Source organism: Corvus hawaiiensis, chromosome 1 (genome assembly GCF_020740725.1).
Source record: "Corvus hawaiiensis isolate bCorHaw1 chromosome 1, bCorHaw1.pri.cur, whole genome shotgun sequence".
Classification (NCBI taxonomy): Eukaryota; Metazoa; Chordata; class Aves; order Passeriformes; family Corvidae; genus Corvus; species Corvus hawaiiensis.
This window is the reverse complement of record NC_063213.1, coordinates 31,764,857-31,777,807: the sequence shown is the minus strand read 5'-3', so window position 1 is coordinate 31,777,807 and position 12,951 is coordinate 31,764,857. Positions and strand designations below refer to the sequence as shown.

The 12,951-nt window shown below is 45.9% G+C and overlaps 1 protein-coding gene across 2 annotated transcripts in view; it reads left to right on the top strand.

Moving 5' to 3' along the window:
• The first annotated feature begins 8,588 nt into the window (after positions 1-8,588).
• TRANK1 (tetratricopeptide repeat and ankyrin repeat containing 1) overlaps positions 8,589-12,951 on the top strand; it is a 48,708-nt gene continuing 44,345 nt past the window's right edge. Inside the window, exon 1 of one of the 2 annotated variants that reach the window (XM_048298745.1) lies at positions 8,589-8,642. The gene's annotated coding sequence lies outside the window, so the exon portion shown is untranslated. Of the gene's footprint in view, positions 8,643-8,669; positions 8,690-12,951 lie in introns of those variants that run through there. The other variant, XM_048298752.1, reaches the window with a different exon arrangement.

The window sequence follows — 12,951 nt, the reverse complement described above, 5'->3', positions numbered from 1 at the left end:
ATCTCAGGGAGTTGGCATTTGCATATCACACAATTGTGAGAGACTGAACTGCTGAGGGATAATGACTCAAAACGTTCCCCCATTAGTGGAGAAGCCAGGGTGCTTTGCTGAAATGGAGGAGGTGAGCTTTTGGGTGTGTAATGGCTAATCTCTGATCTGATAAAACAGAGGCTGAATGATGGGCTATGAATGAGTTAGGAGATAATCCTTAGAGATTGGATGGTGCCTCTTGTCATGTGTTGTCTAAATTGTCCTGCCTTGCACAAACCACTGGGTTGTGGGGCTCCTTCTACTCCTCAGATTTTCCTGGGGATTTTTCCCCACTATTTCTTTGGGACTTCACCCCCACCCGGTAGATCTGGTCTGCAACTACCACTTTGACCAAGACTGCACAGCAACCAAGTCTTGTCCCTGGGCCTACAGGTGGTGAGAGCCTCACCCCCTCATCCTTTCTCTCTCTCTCTTTCTCCTCCCTTGGGCACGTCCTTAGGTGATGTTGTTGCACTTTCATATTGCGATGCTTCCATGTTGTTATATTGTTATAGATAATAAAACAACCAAAATGGCTACATTCCTGTTTTTCTTTGCAACCAAATTGTACTATAATAAACCCAACATATGTATATCTACAAACACCAACCCTTTAGTGTTTTTTCACTCTAATCTGCCCCAAGGGATCTATTGCCAACAACTTGGGTTACCTTTGCCTTCTGCAGTGGGTTGTAACAACCACACACAGGTGTCTGCACCCCATTAGAACATACTGGGATGGAAGCAACAAGGACATGAGTCTGAAGTTACTGACCCAAAATTACCTGAACAAGAGCTGGGGAAAATTTATGTATTTAATTCAAAACAGGAGTGTACAAACCCATGTATCTTTGTTTTATTTTTTCAGTTTTTTTCCAGGATAACTCATCTCTGACCACAAGCCTCGTGGTTTTGTTTGTTCTGCTGCTGCCAGCTGTTGGTTGCCAATTCTCCAGATTCCTTCAGGCACCACACTGGGGAGACTTACCAGTCCCAGCCCGCACCAATGAGCCTCAAGAAGTGCCTTTCCCAAAACCTTCATTATCTCCTCTGTTCTCCACCTTTCTATTTCTTCTTTTGCCCTCACTCCTCCTTGCTCAGCTCTTTTGCCTTCAAAACAAATAGGCTGAGGTGACAGGTGCAGAAGGAGCGTGTTTCTTTGCCCTGGTTACACTTATTACTCTCCCTGCCCATTCTTCGTCCCTCACTTGTCTCTGTAGAATTATTCAAACTGCTTCCACAGGAGTGACTACACTTTATGTAAGCAGTCTGAACTGGCTGGGTTATTCCAAATTGTTTAGCAGCCAGAAATAAAAATAGCAAAGGGAGGTAACGATTTCTGTGATACTAAGTGAGCTTTATGCTGTGCAGTTTCGATGCTCCTGTCAATAGCTGGGTTAAAGCCTAGCTAAGAGACATTGCTAGAGGTCTTGGCATGCACAACAGATTATATTGCTTTACTAACAGGATACACAGTTCTTGCTGCCATAGGACTCCAGTCCCGACTTAGGACATACTGTGCCACAACTGCTTTATGTATGTAAAGAATAGGACTGGAGAATGGCTGTGTTGGTAGCAGACCCAAGAGGAGCAAAAAGCTTTGTCTTGGAAAGAGCACCAGAGATTGTGCATGCATCACTGACAACTGTACAATCATACAGACTTCTTCATGGGGGACAAATAGTCCTTCAGGCGGTTTTCGAGTATACTGGCCTATATGATTCTGGGACAGGCATGGTTAAGCAGTTGGGCTCTAAGGAAAAGGAGTAACAGAGAAGGATAACGTGGAAGAAGCATTAGACAGGAGAGATGCAAAGGGATTTTTCAGCATTAGGGCAACAGGCAGCAAAATAAAAACTTAGGCATGTATTTGCCATCAGTTGCACTGTCTTTTAATTATTATGTGCTTAATTAAAAGTTCTTTTAAAGCTGTTATTCTGAAGCACCTGATTTCTCTGTAACCTGTTTCTTGACCTCAGAAATAAGCCATGGCAAACAGAAGTCCATCACCAGTATTACTATATCAGTTTGGAGATAGGCTTTTAAAGTCAATTAAACATCCTGAAATAATCATGCTGGTGGAAGCTGCAGCTTTCCGCAAAACCACACCTACACCACAAACTTTTGCCCTCATAGCTGTAATAGCTGGAGATATTGTTTATGGCAGGTGTATTTTTGTTACCTAGCTGTCTTGTGTGGGGCACAAGAAATATACATACCAGGAAATACATGTTTTTCCATGTATGGTATCAGGAAGCAGCAGGGGCCGGTTTCTTCCCAAGGGTTGGCGACATGTGGAGATCCCCAAGGGACAGGTGAAGCAGAGGCTTCCTCAGCCAGGGTCCATTCTGCTGCCTTCAGTGAGGGAGGTGGCAGGATGGGGAAAAGCCAAGCACAGCCCCCAGCCCAGGGCCCATGGGGATGGGCTGAGGCCAGGCTGGGATATCTGCTTGCTGGCATGGGTCAGAAATAGGCTTGGTGAGGGGAACTAGGGTCAGATTCAGCCCTGGGATTGCCAGGCCCATGTGTTACCAAATCTCCAAAAACTGGAATAAGACACCTTAACACCATTTTTTTTGTGTTAAAGAGGGCGTCATTTATTTAGGTGCCTGGAAGGCATGGGGGATCACTCCTCCTGGCATCCCCCTGATTGTTACAAGTGTGTTGCTAATATACAGTTAATACATGCCTATTATAATTTGGCCATTACCATAAAAAAACATGTTCCCCAAGTTCCCAAACTCAGTCTTCGTTTTGGCTGTAGCTGTATTCCTTAGCCAGATGTCCCCTCTTTATCTTCCAATGTCCTTGCATGGAGAATAATTTCTGCACACCTCGCTTCTCTGCTAAAGGTCCACAGACCCAGTGTCTTCTCTGCTAAAAGTTCTCAGCCACAGTGTCTTTCTACTGAAAGCTCACAGTTACAGTAGTAATTGAATTAAACTTTTTGGTATCACATGGGCCAAAGGGCGCCCCAGGTGAGGTTGGTCAGGTCTCTTGGGGCTGGTGGGTGTCCCCAGGCCCTGAAGTATGATGTAGTTTGTCCTCAGGGGAGAGGGAGTGATGTTTGTTTCCCAGTTCCAGTTGTGCTGGTGTCAGGCGCATGCTGCCACTGCAACAGATGCAGTGCCTTCAGCTGAGAGCTGAGTCTGCCTTGCACCAGGTGAAGGTCTGTGATAAGACACAGCAAGATCTGATGCAGGCTTGGCACTGTACTCTCAGGAGCCAGAAGATGCTGACTGCACAGGAGAGTGAGAGCTGCTGGTGGAGTAGCTCTGCCAAGCTCAACATGACCCAAGGCCTGCGACATGCACTGCAACTCTCTTTCCTGGATGTGTTATGAAGGGTATTCTTCCCCTCAAAGTGAGGTTTTCCCATCATTGAAAAAGAAGCAGAGATAAAAAGCAGGATTGCTAGCACTATGCCAAGACCCATCCCTTCCATGCAATGGATGCACCTGCACCATGAGCTCTGATATACAGGTACACAAGGAATTTGGGGGATCTGTTACTCAATCTCCTATGCAAAAGAAATGTTTTCCCTTGGAAATTTACCCACACGGACACCTCTACTCTACAGTGACAACAGAAGGGATTTAGGAACTATGTATAAAGGGCTTTATACATAATTTTCTGCTGCCTTACTGGGCTTTATGAGCACCTCCTCCCAGTGCTCTTTGTTCTTTATGAGCATCCCGTATCAACCAGTACACCTAACCCCTTACTGCTTACATACAGTACTGCCCCCCCAAGTGGGTCCACCCTTTCCGGTTTCTGCTGCTTCTCTGCTCATATAGATGAGGAAATGCAGTAATTTGCAGACTCAGTAATTCACTGGCAATACATATGACATGCTGCACGAGAAGGAAACGCCCTGCTGCACCCAGAGAGGCTTGCAAGCTGCCAAGTTTCATTTTCACTGAGTTATAAAAAAAAAGAGTTTAGTTTTCTGTCTCATGACTGTTTTGACAAACACACCCACAGCATGCCAACAGATGTGGCAAAGACTGTTGCGTCAGTGTTTAGGTCAGAGTCCCTTCTGAGTCAAAAAGCAATGAGTTCCACTTTCTGCATTGGTATTAAAATGGTTGGTCCTTGGTTTCTCTGTCTGCACATCCCTAAATAACAATGATGGGGAGTTTAGAGGTGTCAGAGACTGTAAAGATTGATGTCTCGAGACATTTTGGGATGCATGTGTATGGGGGAAGAGGCAGGTGAGCCTTGCCCTGGCGAGGCAGTGCACTACCCTGTACACCCCTCCTGCCCTAGAGCCTGTATCCCAGCCCAACAGTCCCTGGCACAGCAGAGGAAATCTCTACACCTGCCTCTGGAGCCCCCTAACCCAGCTCCAGAGTGACCAAATGACCAGAAGACTCGGGGGAAGGACCCAGGAAGGCCAAGGTGTATTTAAAGCTGAACATGAGGCAAGCATATGTCTTGACCCTACCTCCTCTTGGAACTTCTATCTGAACGCAGCTGGAACCCAGTAGTGGGTAGCTGTATGTGTCCTTTTCTGTATCTTTTCTGTCTTTCTCTCTTCTTCTTCTAATTTCCTCTTGGAATTTTTGAGTAACTTAAAACTGAACAGGCTTAGAGTTTGCTAAGTTGAATGGGCCAAGTTAATGCTTTGGGAAGTGTTTCATGTTGGCTGAATGCTGCTTTAAACCTTTTGCTAAAGTTCTCTGATTTTCTAAAGTGGCCAGTAAAGTATTTTTTATTGTTTTGACCTTTCGAGCATATCTTGTCAGTATTTCTCTCATGCGCCTAACTCAAGAGTACATGAACAACTTTAAGCCCTTCTAAAAGTCCCATCTAGCAAATTTTTTGGGGCCTTACAGGAGGTTACAAGAAATTCCAGATATATTAGCATCCATCAGCCACTCATTCCTATATTAGGATCTCTCAGCCACTCACTCCTCTCAACATTTATATCGTGTTGATTCACTCAGGCACTTTTGCCTGATTAAGAACTCCGAAATCCCACCCATGTACTTTGATTTCTTTAAGTCACTTAAGAGACAAGTTTACACTGTACTTTTCCCACCTTGTGTGGATGCAGCTACAAACAAATTTTGGCTGTATTTTCACTGCCTTCTTTAAAAGTGGCCTTGCCTGTTATTTTGATGCACTCCACTAGGAGCCAGGTGATACAAAACCATCTGTGCCAAGGTTAGTATTATGTCATTTCTCTAGTCCCTTAATGGATAGCAGGGTAATTTATATGAAATCTCAGTGCAGAAGATGGATGAGTAGCAGAAATCCATTTTTAAATGAGAACGGGATGAGTTGACCTTGGCTGGGAACCAGGTGACCACCAAAGCCACTCTATCAGTCCTCAGCAGGAACAGAGGTGGGGAATAAAGTGGTGAAAAACCCTCACGGGTCAAGACAAAGTCAGTTTAATAAAGCAAAAACAATGGCTGAGTGCAGAAGCAAAGAATAACAAACGATTTGTTCTCTATGTCCCAGCAGGCAATATCCAGACACTTCCTGGGAAGTAGGGTTGTAGTAGGCATACTGGTTACTCTGCCTTCTATACAGACAATTCTTGGCACCCCTCGATCACTGAAGAGATCCAGATGTGCTTTGTGCCCCTGTAGCCTGATGACACCAGAGTATACTGTACACCAATGCCTACCAAGGCCTTTTACTTCTGTGGTTAAGTTCTTTCACACCTAGGCATTAGTGAAGAAATTAAAACCCACTTCTTCTACCATTAGTGAAGGGCCCAAACCCAATCTTCCAGAGCCATTTGTGAAGACATTAGCACCCATTTTTCCTACCATTTGTCAAAGGACCAGCTTCTTGATCAGACCTTTACTCTTCTTCCTCCTCCTCCTTTACTAATTGACAATATGGATCCATTTATTTCTTCATCCACTGTTTCTTTTTCAGTACTGGGAGAATTGCTGTAGTTGTTCCTGTCTCAACCACATTCCTCTGAGAGTACTGAACTGGCTCCATAGGTACAGGCCAGGACCCAGTACAGTACTAGAAGCTGCTGGTTTTCACTGGGATAGGCAAGGCACCTTTCTATCCGTTTGTGGCACATCAATTTGCCAGGGAAACCTGCCTCTTCAGGTGTGAATTTCCAGGATTTAGTAGGTGATAACTGCCCCAGGAATCTGCCCAAATCCTTCCACACACCCTGCACCCCAGGACCAGCTGTCTCAGGGCACATTTCAGTATCACTTCATCCAAAAATTGTCTTCTCCTAGATCAGGATGATATCGGATTCCACAAACCCCATAATATGCTAACGGTGTTAATTAGTAGTATTAAACAGCTCATGTTGGGATGAACAAGGACCTCAGAAGCCGGCACAATAAAAACATCTGCATCATTCCCGGTTATGGAGAGAGATATATATTTCCTCATTGTGAGAAACGAAGCCCATTCCTGTTTTTGGGGTTTTATATATTTAATAAGGGACAATAGGGGACAAGGGTCACTTAGAGCAAAACCGACAGCGCTGGGTGCTTGGCCGTGGCCAGAGGCACACAAACTTACACAAACTTCCAGTTTATATGCTTTAACATTATACATACTAATAAACCACAATGCATATGCATAATTTTTCTAAGAACTGATTTACATTTTCTTAGAAGGGATTAACATAGTTCCTCCCCCAATCTGCCTTTTAGAGCATGCATAACGTGATTGTGGGGGTCTTCGGGGGTCTTCTTCAATGAAGGCTCAAGGTCTTCCTCTCATCTGAACTTTTCAACCTTGTCTTCGGAGCACGCACAGTTATGGCGTTTCTTGGTCTTTCTGGATCTAACTGGTTTAAATTCCCCATTTTGTGGCTAACTGACTTTACATTTGCCAATTTCTCATTAGTACATCCTGCTGCTTCCCAATATAGCGATACTTGTCTATTTTTGAGATTATTCACCTGGTGAGTTTCCATTTATTTAAGCATTAAGCGATTAGTTAATCATATACTAGCTATTACATTGTACAGAAAGTTATGATTCAGGTTATATTGGTATCTTATAACTCAAGCTATATAAGCATCTTGTAACTTTGACCCTAGTTATAATGTTAACTAGTTAATATCTGCATAGCAAAGTTATTCTTAATGTATTTGCACATAATATTTCCTAACATATTCTGATACATAATATTTCTTACATTTTACTACCTGTGAAAGCCAATGTTTCCACAAGATACTTCCTCCAGAAGAGCAAGGCCAGAAATACCAGGGCAAAGGACAGAGCCATTGTTTTTATTAACATGTTCTCAAGCTCAACTAAATAAAGAAATAAGCAGTGCAGCCAACAATCTCTGTGACCTGCATAGGAGCTTGATGCTGAATAACCATACAGCTGTAGCGCACTTCTTATAAAACTCTTGTTCTTTCATGCCCCATATTGGGCATCAAAAGGACTGTGATGGGTTCATTTTGTCGGGAAATCAAGAGGCCATCAAGCTGCTCTGTCACTCCCCTCCTAAGCAGAATGGAGGGGGAAGGAACTAACATGGAAAAAACCCTCATGGGTCAACATAAAGGCAGTTTATTAAAGTGGAAGCTCAAGCAAAGGTAAAAAACTCCAAAAGATTACTCTCAACTTCCCATCAGCAAGCAACATCCGGCCATGTCCTGGGAGGTAGGGCTTCAGCGTGTGTAGAGGTTGCTCTGGAAGGCAAATGCAAATAATGAATGCCCCACTTTCATACTCCTTGCAATTAGCTTTTATATTTGAATAAGCGTCATATGTTCTGGAATATCCTTTTGGCCAGTTTGGGCCAGCTGTCCTGGCTGTGTCCCCTCCCAAGATCTTGCCCACCCCCAGCCTACTGGTGAGGGAGGAATGCTGGAGATGAGTGGCCAAAGCACCGGTGTGTTATCAACACTTTTTAGCTCCCAAAGCAAAGCACAGCACGCTGGGGGCTGCTGGCGGCGAAATTAACTCCATCCCAGCCCTCCCGAATACAGGGGAAGACGTGCAGGCGATAATACTCAATGCCAGAGAAAAACTCGCTTAGAAACGTGATTCACAGGGAGGTGAATTATTGAACGATCGATCTCCTGTGAAGTACTCATCTTTGGCTTATTGAGCCGCTCTTCACAGTGTGAAAAGACCATGGGAAACGATAAATTAGCAAACGACTGCATCGCAGGAGGACAAGCCTTCATTCCCCAGGTGATCCCTGCACAGTGGAAGTCCAAAGCAGCCACAGCTTCCTCTAAGCGGGGGCTGCCGTGAGAAGCCAGAGGGACAGCACGGCGCCTCAGGACGCGGGGTGCCCCTGGCGCGGACGAACGCTGATTTTCCAAGTATCCTGAAGGCACCGCTAACGTCATTTTAAAAAATGGCACTTTCTACACTTCCCGCTGCGGAGGGAGCCCAAAGCCATCCCAGAGCCACTTCCTGAACGTTCCGCCGCGGAGATGGACTCCTGGTACGACCCACCCCCACTGCGGGTCGGGGGGGGGACGGACATCCCCCGCGGGCGGGGCGGTGTCGTTTCGATTTCCCGAGGGCGATGGATTTGTTTCGATTCCCCCCCTTCCCCGGTGACGCGGGCGGCGGGGGCGGGACGCGGGGCGGAGAGTTTAAGGGCGACAAGCGGAGCGCGCCCCGGCGGCGGCGGGGGACGGGCGGGCAGGTAGATGCGCTTCCTTGGCGACCCCTTGTACTCCCCTCACTTCCCCGGTAAGGCGGGCGCGGGGATCGGCCGCCCGCCGCTCCGTGCGGGATGCCGGGGTGCGGCGGGAGAGCCGCCGCAGCGGGAGCTGCCCGCGCCCCCCGCGCTGCTCCGTCGGTGCTTCGTGCAGCGCGGGGGCAGCCGCGGCCTCCTGGGGGTGGCTTCCCATCTCGGTGGAGCTGCTGGGAGCTTCCTGCTTATTGGAGCAGTTCCGGAGAGGGGACGTGCTGCCCCGAGGAGGAGCGTGGGTGCGGGATTTGGCGTGTGGGCAGCGGGGGTGGCTGTGCTGGTTGGGAAGCCTGCCAGGGAATGTGTGGGGTGGTTGAAGGAGAAGGGGAAGAGTGCATTCTTGCTCCGGCCAGGCATCTGGGAGTGTGTGTTGGCCTGGTACGGTTTGCGCGGAGGAGCTGGGGGAGATGTGATGCCGTGTCCGTGCTTGAAAAGAAGAGGGAGAACTCCTTTAGCGTAGCCCGGAGCGAAGCATTGTCTTCAGTGGTTTTGGATCCTTTCCCTGAAAAGCAAAACTCTTCTACAAGGTCGTGGAGTGGTCACTTAACAAAACAGACTTTTTCAGCTGGAAAGGAGTTTGAGCACAGTGTGCACTGCAAAAGAATAAATGCAAAAGGATCTCTCACCAGCTTTTGTATTTTTTTTTTTGGCGATTTACAGAGAATTAACTTCAGATTTATTGCGAATGAGAAGAGGCTTTGCTTTCCCATGAAAACATGCCAGAGGGAGTATTTCCTACCAGTGTTTTTTTACCAACATGCAATTAAGATTTGTCAAGCACTGGCTGTGGACTGCACACGCTTGAAAACCTTGGTGTTAGGGCAGTCTTGGTGTTTTGGTCTTGAGGTATTTTTCGTTTGTTTTTTCCTCATTCCAGAGTCAATACCCTCTGGAGTGAATCTATACAAAGGAAATATGCAGGCTGTTGGTTGCTGTTTCTCTTACCTGGTCATAGAATCATAAGAAATGCTGAGTTGAAGACTCACCTTCCAACTTTTCAGGATCATTGAGTCCAAGTCCTGGCCCCTCACAGGACACCCACCCTAATAATCACACCATGTGCCTGAGAGCGTTGTCCAAATGCTTCTTAACTGAGACAGGCTTGATGCTGTGACCACTTCCCTGGGGAACCTCTTTCTGTTATTCAATCTAAACCTCCCCTGACTCAGCTTCAGGCCATTCTCTCAGGTCCTGTTAGTGGGCACCACGGAGAAGAGATCAGTGTCTGCCCTTCCTCTTCTCCTCACGAGGAAGTTGCGGAGTGCAACGAGATGTCCCCTCAGTCTCCTCCAGACTGAACGAACCAAGTGACCTCAGCCGCTCCCCATACAGCTTCGTCTTCAGACCCTTCACCATCCTCGTGGTCCTTTGGATGCTCCCTAACAGCTTAATGTCTTTTTGATTTTGTGGTGCCTGAAACTGCACACAGTATTCAAGGTGAGGCCACACCAGTGCAAAGAAGAGCAGGATAATGATGACAGGAACATTGCTAGGCTGAGCAAACAACTCCAGCAGCGTAAACATCTCCCTCTTGGACTGAGTTAGGTCTTGAATGGCTGAGCTAGACTAGGGATTTTAAGATTGTTATTTCAGAGAGAAACAGGAAGGTTAACTTTTCCCACTCTTGTGAGGTTTTGGTGGTTTTTGTGTTGACATAGTAATGACACTGCGCGAACAGAATATTGAACATACTTTTGCATCTTTTTTTTGTATATAAAAGGGAAAATGCAAGTATTTTCTTAATTTACTGTAAATCATAGGTATTTGTATGTATAAACAGATCTGTTTCTTGAAAAAGCAACTCCAGACATGGCTCAACCTTATGTTTTCTTAGGTATAACTTGTTATCGGTAGGTTACAAAGAAGGAAAAATCATTTGAAGCTGAAGGCAAAGAAGCCTGTTTTGTTTCCTTTAACAAAACAGGATGTGCTGGGGAGCAAGGCCAGACCTATTGCTGCTGCAAGCTGTGAAGCAGTCTTCAAGGAAGGCTAGTCACATGTGTTTGGCCTGAGTTCAGCTTGCGAGGAAAGGAGGAAGGATGTTCTGAGGTGTCATCTGGTTTTGGCTGGGATAGAGTTAATTTTCTTCCTAATAGCTCGTACGGTGCTGTGCTTTGGATTTAGGATGAGAATAATGTTGATAAAACACTGATGTTTTTGCTGTTGCTAAGCAGTGCTTATCCTAAGTCAAGCATTTATCAGCTTGTCCCACCAGTGGGGAGGCTGGGTGGGGGCACAGGAAGCTAGCAGGGGACACAGCTGGGACAGCTAACCCGAACTGTCCAAAGGGATATTCCATACCATAGAATGTCATGCTGGTCTGTCAGGTTTCTGTTGCCCTGTCCATGGGTTTCCCAGGGTCTAAAGTAGGTACAGAGCTGGTGTCCTGGGGTGTGTGCACCCATCTCTTTTTGTGAAAGGTGGTGTCTTGTTCCTGGTGATATGCTTCTGATGTCCATTTCCTTGCTGTGTCACTTCCTTGCCTGGTAACCTTTCCTGTGTGCAAGTGAACCACAAATCCCTGCTGTAAAGATCAGTAACATTTCAGTGTCCACGTATTGAGGTTTTGCATGGTTTTCTGCTCACCAGCAGGGCTGGCCCAACTTCTGGCTGGGTTTGGGTCCCGTTTCTGTAGTCCTGTTTGGTACTCACGCATCTGAAGAGCTGAGCTGCGAAGCTGTGTCAGCTGTGAGTTTGGTACGTGGCTAGCTGGAGACATCAGGTAGCTGGGCTTTGTTATTAATAGCAATTGCTTTCTGACAGTTTGCACAAACAGAAAGCAACAGAAAGCAACATACAGTGGTAATCTGAAAAAGGAGGACCTCAGGAGGTCATTCAGGCCAGATATGCCCAGAACAGGGCCCTCGCCCAGACTCTTGTTGTGTGTGTATTCCACTTATATCCCTTGTTTCATTCAGACCTTGCACACGTCTTCCCTATCTGGTTTGTATGTGGTGTTTGAGGTGTTAACAGGCCTTTGAGACATCTGTGCTAATCGAGTCCTGGGCTGCATTTGCCAAATGTTGATAAGGATGTTTGTCTTGTTTCTGACAATGTCTGTGCCCTTCAATCATCAGTTTACTACAGAGCACATTTCCAGGGAAAAGCTTGGTATAAAATGAAGTGCAGCGTGGGATATTCTGTCTCATTCTCTGCTCTCTCACCCCAGCCATTTAACATCATTTGGAAGCACAGCCTGAACTCAGAAGTCTCACAGCTGGCTTCTAAAATACAGAAATAGTTCTTGCACGCTAGACCCAGTTCAGGTGAGAATCCCTTCTCAATAGTGAGAGGTGCTTTGTGCTGTCAGGGTGTACTGATTCAGTGTGGCACTGCAGCGGTGGAGCTACAGAACAGTAGCTTGATTTCCCCTAGTACTACTTCTGCCTGAACACTTAGGAAGGAAGGATATCTGGAGAAGCAAAACTCTGCAAGTGGTGTTGAGGATTGCTTGTGTCCAGTGATGGAGGTTGTGTACATGTCTCCAGTTCAGACTGAAACAACCCAATAAAGTTTTCTCTCTATTCTCTTACCTGGGAAATGGTTTGCTTTGTCTTTTTAGAGGCAAACAGCTCCAGAGATGCATGCTGTCTTTATCTTTGGAGTACTGTGATGTATGGGATGCTGGCTGGCCATAGAGCCCAGAAGCAGTAAAGAAACTTCATTTGGTCCAATTTGTGCTGAGTTCAGGACAACATAATAACTGATAAAAAGCTATCACTATTCTGCTCTGATTACCCTAATCTAATCGAAATCTGCTTTAGAATCTCATTCATCATTTTCGAAGTGGTGCTGGCTTTTACTGGGAGCAAAGGGTCTTTGGCACTTCCAAGGTCTGTTACAAATCTGGCAATGTGACTTCTTACAGAATTTTATTTTTTTTCTTGTTTCATAGGGCTGAGTGAGAATCTATCTATAGATAGGCTATCTCCATCTATTTATCTGAATATATCCCTAATGGTAGGGATGTCTAATGAGAAGCTGTCTAAATTATAGGCTCTTCATTTGAGTTGACCAGTTTCTCCAACATGAGCTCACATTTTACAAGGGCTGAACATGAGATCTTCATGTTCTTGTTCATCTTCAGTATCTCTCTTCGTGAGACACTGGCTGAATATTCAATTAAATTATTGTTCAGATAGTTGCAAATACCACTGTGACCTTTTTCAGACTAAACAGATCCATGAGGATGTCCATGTCTAAATCTCAGCTTCTTTCCTCTCTTCTACGGGAGCTTTCCAAATGTGTCTGCTTGTAGCCT